This window comes from Pelecanus crispus, chromosome 9 (assembly GCF_030463565.1).
Source record: "Pelecanus crispus isolate bPelCri1 chromosome 9, bPelCri1.pri, whole genome shotgun sequence".
Classification (NCBI taxonomy): Eukaryota; Metazoa; Chordata; class Aves; order Pelecaniformes; family Pelecanidae; genus Pelecanus; species Pelecanus crispus.
In genome coordinates, this window is record NC_134651.1 from 14,376,945 (window position 1) to 14,388,803 (window position 11,859).

Here is an 11,859-nt window from a genome sequence, read left to right on the forward strand (position 1 = left end):
TCACCTCTGTACCCTCCCATATCTTGCCTTCAGCTTTACACACTTCTGCATTTCTGGGTTTATTAGAATCAGTTGCCTTAATATTAAAATGATTTATGGAGCTGAAGGGGTTAACTTTACGTTGAGGACAGTGCTCTCCCTTTTTTTTCTTTTTTTATTTTTTATATGACAGGGAATACCCTGAGAGTCAAAGAGTTGATATTTAGCTGGTCCTAAGTACTGAGACTTAGGATGCCTTCAGTGCTGGGGGCAGTGATTGGCATTGCAATGGCCAGAGTGGGAGATGGATTTGGTTCTCAGGTTTGAGGTGAGACATGGATACTTTGAATCCTAACAGCACAAAATGCATGGGAAAGAAACCCTAGTGCTTTAGGGGCTTCTATATGAGAAGACAGAGCCTCAACAAAGACAGTCCACCTGGCCACGGTGAGGACGATGCGCTCTCCAGACCAGGCTGTCAGGAGTACTCACCATCTCTGCAAGCATGTAATTTAGGAAATGACTTGAAGCTGAAATGCAGGCAAAGGTGGATTATGTTAGTCTTCATTGCTGAGTTGTTTCCCCCAGCCCAGGGAATTATTTTTCTTATAGTAAAACAACGGATCATTCCCCAATGCATCACTTGAAAGGTCTTAGGCTGCATGCCAGGATATTGGAGCTAATAGGGAGCTCCAGGATGGGGGTGGATGGGGTTGGCTGCAGCCTGGAGATATTTATGTGTATGTACACGCATTATTTCAGAGAGAGCGAGAGCAGTGTGCTTAGACTAAAATTTACCATTGAAAGGCTCTAAACCTATTCTCAAACTAGCAACATCATTTAAAAGGTCTTGCAGTCCCTGGGATGACTCAAGCAAACCTCCTCTCCCTCCCCCCTTTCCCTGTGTCTCTCACATCTCACCTTGACTGCAGGTGGCTGGATGTGACTGCGGGGAGGAGAGGGACAGCAGGGGATGGCTGCTGTGACAGCAAGGGGACTGCTGGAAAACGGGGGGCCTGCAGCCCCAGGGCTTCTCATCAGCTCTCCCCAGCTAAGAGGACAGGGACCAGCTGCGGGAACCCCAGCCCCTACACTGGGGGGGCAGGCTGGAGACAGGGAGCTGCGGGGTTTCCCCTTTTGCGTGATGCCTCCTGCACTGTCTACCGTAAGCTGCGGATGTGTGCGCTGCTCGGTGCTTGCTAACTTTCTCTCAGTGAGCTCTTGTGCTTCAGTGATGAGAAAAGCAATTTCTGTACAAACCTGTGTCTTGAGGGACTGGTTATATCGAAGCATCTCCTGGCGCTGCAAAAAGTGGGACAGCCTTCCTTTTCCTGTTAAATTTTTACTGTGAATGGATTTTGAAGACAAAAGCTGTAAGTCAGCCCTTTTTCTTTCCTGTTTAGTATATAAAGATCTCTGTGTGAGAGTCCGGTCTGTGCAGGATCCATTCCAGTGAAGGGAACTTGGCACACATACTGCAGTATCATCCCTGTTCTGCAATAGACGGTGCTGTAAGAAAATGAAATTCATTGTCTGTTCCCAGTGGGAGCCTGTCCATCCATCTGCTACCTATCATTGTCTGTCTGTCTTAGAAATTTAAACAGCCACCTTCCTGTGTGCCTGTCACATAAAGGCAGTAATAATAGTAGCCTTTGACATGTCCAGCCCTTTTCTCTCTCTCTTTTCATGGCTTTGTTAAAAGCAGGGCTTTTCTGGTGGGGAGAAACAAGAACAGACAGAAACTGTGTTTGGATTGTAAACCACACTTTTCAGGGAAAAGGTTTTCCACACAGGGGAAAGCCATCCAGGGAAACTGGTCTTCTCTGGGGGGGGTTAGTTCCCACCTGGCCCCCTGTCTGGATTAACCCTTTCTCCCCAGCTCCCACAGGTTGCACTGGTGTCTTTGGGGTCTGCACTGTCCTAGGGCAGCAGAGCTGTTGTGAATGCACAGTGTGTGTTTCACATGGGGGAAATGCAGGTGTTGACATGGCCACAGCTTGATCTATGGATTTTTTTGAAAATGAGGACCTCCATTTCAGAGTGGTGGCAGGGAAGAGGCCCTATTCCCAGCTCTGGTGTACCCAGGGCTGCCCAATTCATGAAATGGGCAGACAGCTATGCTTCTCACTACCTGGTGCCCATGTGTCGCAGTTGCTTTGGGCTGCGGCTACATCCTGTAAGAGATGGCTGCAGTGACCTGGCTTGCAAGGGACAACCAGCAGTTATAGCCCTGATGGGAAAATGGGTGTTCAATTGCCATCACCCATTCATGCCTGCACCTCCTTATGCCAGGACACATGGCAGGGGTGAACCTGCAATTTGACTTCATGCTTCCCATGGCAGGTACCATCTCCCACTTCACTGCTTGCTGGTAGGGTATGGCCGGACTAGAGCTGCAGTGTTGCATTGGGGAGCACCAGGGGTGCCAGGGCATAGAAAAGAAGTGGGAGACCAGAGCTTAACAATGGGGAAAGCAAATGTCTCCTTAGCATGCCCCAGTTTCTATGGTGAATCCTCTCCTTGGAATGAATGTTTTCTTAGATTCTCATCTAAAAGAATGGGAAGATGGGGGTGAAAAAAATTAGAAATCAAGGCTTTCTGCTTATTGCCCTCAGCAGGGGTTCCTGCTGGACCCCAGTGCTTCTTGGTACTCTGACCCATGTGGGCTATGAGCTTTGTAGGGAAAAAGGAGAAACTGTCTTGGCTGTGTCTCTCGAGTATGACCTACCCCTCAGCTCCATCACTTCAGCCTTGCAGGGGTTCAACCTCAGCAGCTCTTCTTTATCCAAAAGCTAATTTCCTGGGTTGTTCTGACATTTTAGAAGTGGTTGCATCACTTGAAAGTGAGGCTTGTTGCTGAATTTCATAGGCACAGTGCTGCCAGCTTGCTCTCACTCACTCCAAGCAGAGGCATGCAGAGAGGCAGGAACTGTACAGATCCCCCTGGGAGGCGACAGATGAGCCTTTCGCTCAGTGTGTTGCCTGAGCTTTCTTTCTCAAACCTTGAAGACAGCACACTGGCAAGAAAACTTGCTAAAAATGTGGCATCATAGAACAGCTGCCAGCTTCATGGGGAGGCTGACAGCAAAGGACTCTCTTGGGTTTGATGGCTGTGGTCTTGGAGCTTACGACACAGAATGAGATGCAGGACTCCTGAGTTTACATCCTGTAAATTCCTGGCTCCCTGTAGGCCTCATAAGAGACATTTAATCTCTTTTTACCACTTAAAAATAAAATAAGTGAATTATAAGAGTGGTAGAAGATCTAGGAGAAATTATTACGTTGGCTAATAAGTAAACAGTTCATCTAGGAAACTGAAGATTGAAGAGGTTAGAGAGACTTGGTCTGACAGTGCACGTATCATATGATAAACACTGGCCAAACATTAAAATAAATTCCTGGTCCAAAAAGCTTATTAAAACTAGAGACATTGATACAGGAGGCTTGGTTCCTTTGTGAGGGAGTTAATCCTTAGGGTTGCTAAATGGTACTAAATAAAACTAAAACATCTAGGCAGTTTGGAAAGGCTATTCCATTCCAAAGAATCCAAGAACAGCATAAAATAATGCCAGTATTTTTCAGCTTGCTTTATAGAAGGACATCAGTAATATACTGTGCTGGGGCAAAGTGACAGTCAGAATGGATATCAGATGGGATAAGAAATATGCTGAGCCCAGCTGATACTCTTACATTTGGTAAGGTCTTCCCCAACAGATAATTTCATTTATTCCCTCTGAGGAACAGCTCATCAATAAACAGGCTTGCAGCTTGGCTCTGGCTCCAGTTTTCAAAGGGCTTCTGAGATGGTTCTGTAAAAACTGGGTTTGAGGCAAAAACTTGGGCACACCACAAACAGCTGTGGGCAGGCACAGTATAACACTTCATGGTAGGTCAGGCCATAGTGAAGCTGTACTTCTGCAGCTGGAGACCCTCCTGGGCATTGCTTTGCTTCCTGGAGAAAAGCTTCATACTGAGCCAGGCTTGCAGTGAGTAAAGCTGCCTTTGGTGTCTTGGAGCCAAAAGACCCCACTGGCTTCAGTGTCTCAGCTTGCACTGCTCAAGTAATGCGTGACTTGCTGCACAAATCTTTGCTTTCATTTACTTCTTACTGTTGGAAGATGCAGTTCCCTCCATGACAGATCCTGCTCTAGGTGAGATCTTGACCAAAGCTTGAACCCTTTTTGCAAGACCCAGCCACCCTTCATGAGATCCTTTGAATATGTACAATTCCTAGGCTACCAAATGTGTTTCAGTGACCCTCTCCATAGCAGCCAGTGAAAATGTGGATAATTTCTGTTACTGATAACCATGGGACTTGTGTACCTGGAGTGAATACAGATTTCACTTGTTTAAGCATGTCCTGGTTTCAGCTGGGATAAAGTCAATTTTCTTCCTAGTATCTGGCATAGTGCTGTGTTTTGGATTTAGTATGAGAAGAATGCTGATAACACACTGATGTTTTAGTTGTTGCTAAGTGGTGCTTATGCTAGTCAAGGACTTTTCAGCTTCCCATGCTCTGCCAGGTGCACAAGAAGCTGGGAGGGGGCACAGCCAGGACAACTGACCCCAACTGCCCCAAGGGCTATTCCATACCATATGATGTCATGCTCAGCATATAAACTGGGGGGAGTTGGCCAGGGAGCAGCGATCGCTGCTTGGGGTCCTGGCTGGGCATTGGTCAGTGGGTGGTAAGCAATTGCATTGTGCATCACTTGTTTTGTATATTCTTTTATCATTATTCTTATTACTTTCTCTTCCTCTGCTGTCCTATTAAACTGCCTTTATCTCAACCCACAGGTTTTACCTTTTTTATTTTTTCTGATTCTCTCCCCCATCCCACTGGGGAGGAGGGAGGGTGAGTGAGCAGCTGTGTGATGCTTAGTTGCCAACTGGGGTTAAACCACGACAAGCACTAAGACAAAAGACAAGGATCATCATTTCACTGCCAAATGAAAACTGCTTGAAAAATATATTAAGGACATTTGAAGAGTTTTGGTAATAAAATAAAACATTTAATAAAGAATACTTTGCAGTTCTGTAATGTCTTTCAGCAGTGGAGATTTACCGTCAGGGTGCTGCCTGGATATTACAATGAAGGGTTTACTAGAAATACAATAGATAATAAATTAAAGAGATTAAATCTCATCCCCTTGTATATGTGTTAATAAAAGATCTCCATAATACTGCTGAAATACAGGAAGTATAAAAGATAGTAGCGAAGGTATGCAGTGGAAATAAAATGTTGTGAGTGACTAAACTAATCAGTGGATTAAAGCACGACCAGTGTGAACAGAGCCCTTTTGGCAGCCCACACAAGTCCCAGCAGAGCTCACTGTTGTATATTGAGAATAAAACTGACCTTGTTATGCAGGGCTGCGAAATGTCTGAATGCACTTCCCTCAAATATTGTGCAGAAAATCAATTCCATCATTAGTAAATGACCCACGTTTTCCATTCTGATGAACGCAACTCATCTGGGAAACCATTGACCAAGGAGCAGCATAGTTTCCAGAACAGAAGGGGGAACCTGGAACTGCATTATATTGGTACCTGTTCTCTTGATATGCAGAGGGTAGGGATAGATCCACAGCAATATTAATCTTTCTGGGAATCTGACATCAGAAAAAGTTTAGATACCTTAGTACCTGTAGACACCTAGCTCAAATGTATTGTCCAAAATAGCTGCTAGAGGATAGAAAGCTCATGCTTTGGCCTCTAACAGCCTTTAACCCTTGCTTTTTGATTCCTCACATAGTAAGTCAACTGGAGATTGCTCTGCTTGTTTCTGACAGCACATGCTTTCTTAGCAGTGTGTTTTTCTGGGGCTTTCAGGCATTTGTGAAATGCTTCTATTCTTAACAATGCAATATATAGAACTGGAATGGGTGTTTCACCAAATTAATCCTTGAAATCACTGCTAGGTTTTTTCTTCATTTTCTTCTATGTCCTTCTGGATAGATTGTGTCTAAAAGATGGGTATGTGCACATGTACGTACATACACGTATATACAGATTTACAGACACATATATAAAATCCAATCTGGCCAAATGCAAGTTTCAAAAAATATCAAGTCTATTACTCAGAGATCATAAGAGGATTGAAATTACAAGGCTTTTTAAACATATGTTATTTTGAGTTGAATGTATACTTGCTTCAAGCCGCTCTGTGCAACCACAGAGATGAGAAAAGTACTTTAAGAAAATGAAAGCTGGAAATTTTTAAACAGGATAATGCTAGTAGCTGGGGCTGTAAGTGGCATATTAAGAAGTCTTAGAGCTTTTACTGACATGGCAAATTTGACAACAGTGAATATGAAATAGATTTGCAGAATGCAGTTGCGTGACCCTAGTTACCTGTCGGCCGGCAGTATGCAAATTCCGCTGTACGACTACGAGCTAGCTGTATTTCTTATGTCTCTGTCTTATTCTGCCTATTACCTCCTAGTTCTTGTGGAATGGAACAGATGAAAGATGTCAAGTTTTCTGCTTTTGAGAGACATATCTGCAAGGGTAATTCATTGATGAACAAACCAGGATAGCCTGGAATGAAACAGGACCAGAGCACTGGTATTTTTCTGGGGTCTGACTGCAGACACTAAGTGTTATATCAGCTCTTTAGGAGAATACAGATCTAGGAAACTCGGACAAACATAGGTCACAGGATTCGAGGAGAGGGATATGATTTTAAAGCAAGGGTGTCTGGGGTTAATATCAGAGGCTGTCAAACATTGGATAAATCTAATCAAGCATGCAGAGAGAGACTCTGAGATTTGGCATTTCGGAGGTGTTTACTTAATGACTCTGGCTGGTGGGAGAGGGTCCCAGTGCTCTGCAGGATGCTCACATCAACCCAGAGAGCATCCCCAATGTAACAAGGAAACTAGAGCACAGGCATTCACGAAGGGTGTTTTACCTTGAATCAGGGCAATTTTTTTTTGTGCCAGATAACGGGGAATTGTGTTTAGAAACCTCCAAGTATGTTAGAGGTTTCTGAAGAGTTATGCTCTGAACTTCAGCAGGCTAATGAGCTAGAAAAAAGTAAGGTTAAGCCACTGGTGAACTGAAGGAATCAGGGGTTGTCTTAGGCCATCTAGTCCTGTTTCTGCAAAGCAGGAAGAGCAGTCTCCAGAAAACATGCCCAAGAGAACAGGCTGGGGCTGGATAGCACACCTGTGCTTCCCAAGGAGGGGAAGGAGACCCATGCCCCTACCACCACCAAGGTGGCACCTTGGGCTCCCAGCCCATGCCAAAGTCTCTGTGGGTGACTCGGTGGCTGTGCCAGCCGCACACCGGCTCTGCTCGTTTGATGCTGCTGTTTGGAATGCTCCCACAGAGCCGGAGCATGATAGTGCTGAAAGCACCAGCTCGCTATGAATATATAAGTAGCTCAGCGCATTCAATTAGCAGAAAATTTGGTTTGTCTCATTGCTGAACAATTGCAATGTGGAAAAATCTAATTTTATGGTGGCTGAGATCCTTTTGTGTGCAATGACAAACTAAGGAAACTCCAGCAGTACAGCTATCTATCATGGAGCTATTTTACAATTCCTTTTACTATATAAATGACACAGTGAAAAATTCCCTTATTAGTTTAGATGGCAACAGTTCTCTTTCACTAACAGTAATGGATTGAAATTAGTTGCACAGTCCTTGCACTGCCTGGTCATGATGGAAGGTCTCCCTCTCAATTAAGAGCAGGTCATTTCATAAAAAGCCACATCTCCACATGTCAGGATCATCAGCCACTCTCTGGCCCCAGTTCCTAGAAGAGAGAAGCATGCAAGTTGCATCTAGTGGGGTTATTTGTTCTCCTGTCTCTGTTTCCAAGGCATTGCTTGGGAGAGCTTCAGTTTCAGTGAAAGAAATATGAAGTAAAAAGGCCTCAGGTGGGGCAGGATGGCCGAGGGAGCTGAAGATGTAGCAAAATTTTCTCATTTGTCTGGTTCAGCTGTTCTGTCTCTGGAAACTACTTGCCTTCATCCCTGTAGTTCTGGAAAAAATTAAACCCTTTCACTCCAGGACGTCAGCAAATCATGTAGTAGGTATGAAGAAGCAGGTTTCTTTCTGTGCCGTTCATTCCACTAATGTCTCCTGAGGTTTCTTCTGAAGTTATTGGTACTGACTACCTTCCTCAACACTTATATTGGTTGTTGTTAAAGACTGGATAATGTTTTGTGGTTACCTTTTTCAATACTATTACGGCAAGTGCGATGCACCCAGGCAGGAGTAGTGATGAGCAGACGGGAAGGTTTTCCCAGTACTTTGTAAGTCGGTTTTGTAAGAAAGAGGTATTACCCTGGATATCAGCATCTAAAAGAAGAAATGTTTTCATTTTTCTTCCCTAGTAGCACTGTGTACAGAAAACAGCTCTGACCAGCACTAATGGGTTCTCCTTCCTGGAAACCTTACCTTAAAGACAAGACCACGGACATCAATCCAGCCTACAAAGTTCAGATCTAAAATCTGCTGTCTGGGTCATAAGTTTTGGATTTTTTTTCTTATCCTCAATGGACCAGCCTCAAAGTTTGCCCTCAGAAGCTGTTGCAGATCTCAGCTTCCCTTGATGCAGCAGGCGTGCAGAGCTGGTGTCCTACCACAACTGGAGAAAGAGACAGAGGATCAGAGGGCTGTGCCCTGGAGGTGACATTTGCAGGAGAGGGGGAAAAACGTCAGAAAAGCTCTGAGGGGAGTGTCTGTGTAGGTAGAGTTTGTTCTCACTCTGATATCCAGCATTTAGAAACACTATTCCAAAGAGAGCTTGTACAGAAATACAAGCAAGAAAAACCTGCCTCAAGCTTAAACTTCTCAAAAAAAGAGGTCAGAGGTGACATTCTCAGAGTTGAAATGGGAACGAGATTTTCTGAGAACAAAGGCATTGCTAACTGAGCAGATGTAATATTTGGTGACTGGAAGCTCAAGACATAAATTCCTGGTTAAATGAAAAATGTGAGTTCATCAGGAAGGATAATTCAAAATTTATCTGAACATGAGGGGAGTCTTAAGTCTTGCAAGTTTTACATGAGCTCAGTTATGAGATACTGGCTGGTCATGGGTATTTTGGGTGATTTTCCCTTTCTGCTGAGGTGCAGGTAGGGACAGATGATCACAACAGCTGCTTCTGGCCTGGGAGTCTTGTGCTGGTATTGTTTATAGTGCAACAACTCTGTGGAGAGAACTTTGAGTCTCCATGGCTCTCAACAGAGCACTTCTGCCAAGCAGGGAACGTACTTTAAATACACACTGAAGAACAATGAAGGTGTCTTGTTGGCAGTGCCTGAAATATTAGTCTTTGATAAGAGATGCAGATCCATTAAATTATTTAGATTAAAAGGGACATTTAGTTTGTCTGAATGTCAGATCTCCTAGGTGAGAGCAACTGATTTATTTATAAAAAGAACTGCACTTAGTGTGTCTGGAGGGAATATTGATTAAAGGAAATGTTGGAAAGAGATACAACACAGGACAGGATGGGAGATGACCGACAGATTAACATAGGTTAATTCTGAAAGGGAACAAACAATGTGTTCCAAATAATGAGCAGGGATGGAGGAAACCAGAGAAAGCTTTCAGTCCTCTTAGATGTGTCATTTGTATCTCAGACATGTTGGGCTTTTCCTTCAGAGATGTGGCACCCTTGAACAACGAATGGGGAAGCTTGAGTTGTGAGGGCTCTTTGAGAAGGAGCTGTGAGCACCTACCCAAGCTAGGCTTGAGTGCTTGTGGGAAGACCTGTTCTTGGGAAGCCAGATGTGGTTAAGGGTGGGGTTAGGCTATGAGGGAACACAAGAGAGAGGAAAATGTGAGGATGCAGAATATATACCATGATATTTTGGAGAAACTGGGCCGGTCTATGAATCTAACTTGCATGACCCCACTAACTGTAGGTTCTGAGGACCTCAAAAGTCATCCTGTGTTTATCCTTCCCACACCTTCCTGGAGAGGCTGGGAAGTGGTGTCATCCTGGGACCTGGGTGGGCAGCTATGGCATAAAGTGGCTTGTTCCGTGTCATCCAGCTGACGGTTTTCTGACCTGTGAGTTAGAACACAGGTAATCCAACCAGAAGGTGACACTGGTGCTAGTGAGTTCTGAGAAATGGGAATTTCTGCTAGTTTCAGGTGTGTTTTTTATACCTTTGGGACATCAGTGGCTTACTACCTTTCTCCTAACAGAGTCATATGGCTCATCATGGACAAGCAGGATGGGACAACAGGCTTCTTATGTTTGTTCATTTTTTCTTTCCCATATTTCATGATCTCTGGAATTTTAGAATTCTAAGAAGTGTTTCTCTTGACAGTTTGATGGAAAACTCTATTTTAAAGCAACCATACAGATGGTCAAAATCAGCACCTTTTAAATAGTTGAAATTTAAAATTTTTAGTGGAGGGATATTTTCCTTCTGCAATTTCCCACTCAGTTGCCTTTTGAGCCAGTTCTAGGCACTTTTAAATTTTCACAGCATGGAAGTTGTATTTGTAAAAATATTCCTATGTGAATATTCTTTCAGGGAAATAACCTCTTCTTCTCTGAGGACTCCATACAATGATGTTCTGAAGGTGCCAAGGAAATCATGACCCTTCAGTTTCCTGCAGGAATAACTGCAAGGCTGACACATTAGTCTGTTAACTGGCACAAGTTTGATCTCTCTTGCTTTTTCTATGGATTTGTGGTCCTGGAAGTTTTTATGATCCTGTGTATCATTTATACAATTTTACAGTAAGAATGTAATTTACTGAGCCTACTTCTTCTGCAGAGCACCACCTATTCCTGCATGCCAGGAGAGAGTAATCTTTATGTGAATTACTTCGGAGGTTTTCAAGCTGTGGTCCATGGAACCCCGTCGATCTAAGGATTAGGTTTTACAAGCCCATGGAAAATAAGTTGGAAAAACAAAAGCTTCCCATCTGCAGACTGAAATTTGTGGCCCCAGGGGGCCACATTTCCATCTGAACATTTTTAGGAGTTTACAGATGTAAAGAATTTGGAAACTTCTCATGCAGAGTGATCAAAATGAAAGTTTAGAAAAGCTGGTTTAGAACTGCAGGAGACTTGCTAGAAAGCCTCTAAACTCCAAGCTCTGAAAAATTCTGGTTTACATGTTTGGTAGAGCCAGGATGACCGTTGTGTATGGGTGGCTTAATGAATAAAAGTAAGTGTAGAAGTAGTTGCACTTTTCTCCTAAAAATGCTCCCCTAAAATCTTTTCAGGAAATTAAATAACAACCTCGTCAAAAACAGGAATGACAGATGAAAGTGATTCTGAGAGCAAGGCCTGATTGCCCAGAATTTGTGGTCAATTCTAAATACCTTGCATTAAAAAAACCAAACAATTGCCCTCAAAGAAAGAAAATTGGCCACACTTTGTTGCTGCTGGGAATCATTTACTCAACTGGGTTACTGGTTATAGTGAAGATGCTACTGTAAGTCAAGTCATATAGGAGATTCCTGATCCATATTTAAGGGACTGGATCTTAAAAATTAAGGGAAAAAAAAAAAAAAAAAGCAGAGATGAAACAGTCTTCCAGAACTTCTTTCACCTCCCAGAAGAGCAGCTCCTGAGGCAGGCCATGTCACCAGTGTCCATGCACGATGGAGAAAGTATATCCAGGTATGCTGTCATGACTGTCTGTGATATGGGGTGAACTCACAACACCTGAAACACTATTACTGGAGCAGCTTTGTGATGGAATATAGGTATTTGCTGTCCTGTTGAACAGTACATTGCACACAGTGATACCTTCAGTGATTAACATGTAAGATGTAATGTGTGTATGCGCTTAATTAATCTGTATTCATGAATAGATGCATTTTCTGATCTTTGGATTCTGATTTTTCATATATATTAGCATAAATCTTCAATAACTTAAGAGATCTAATTCTGAT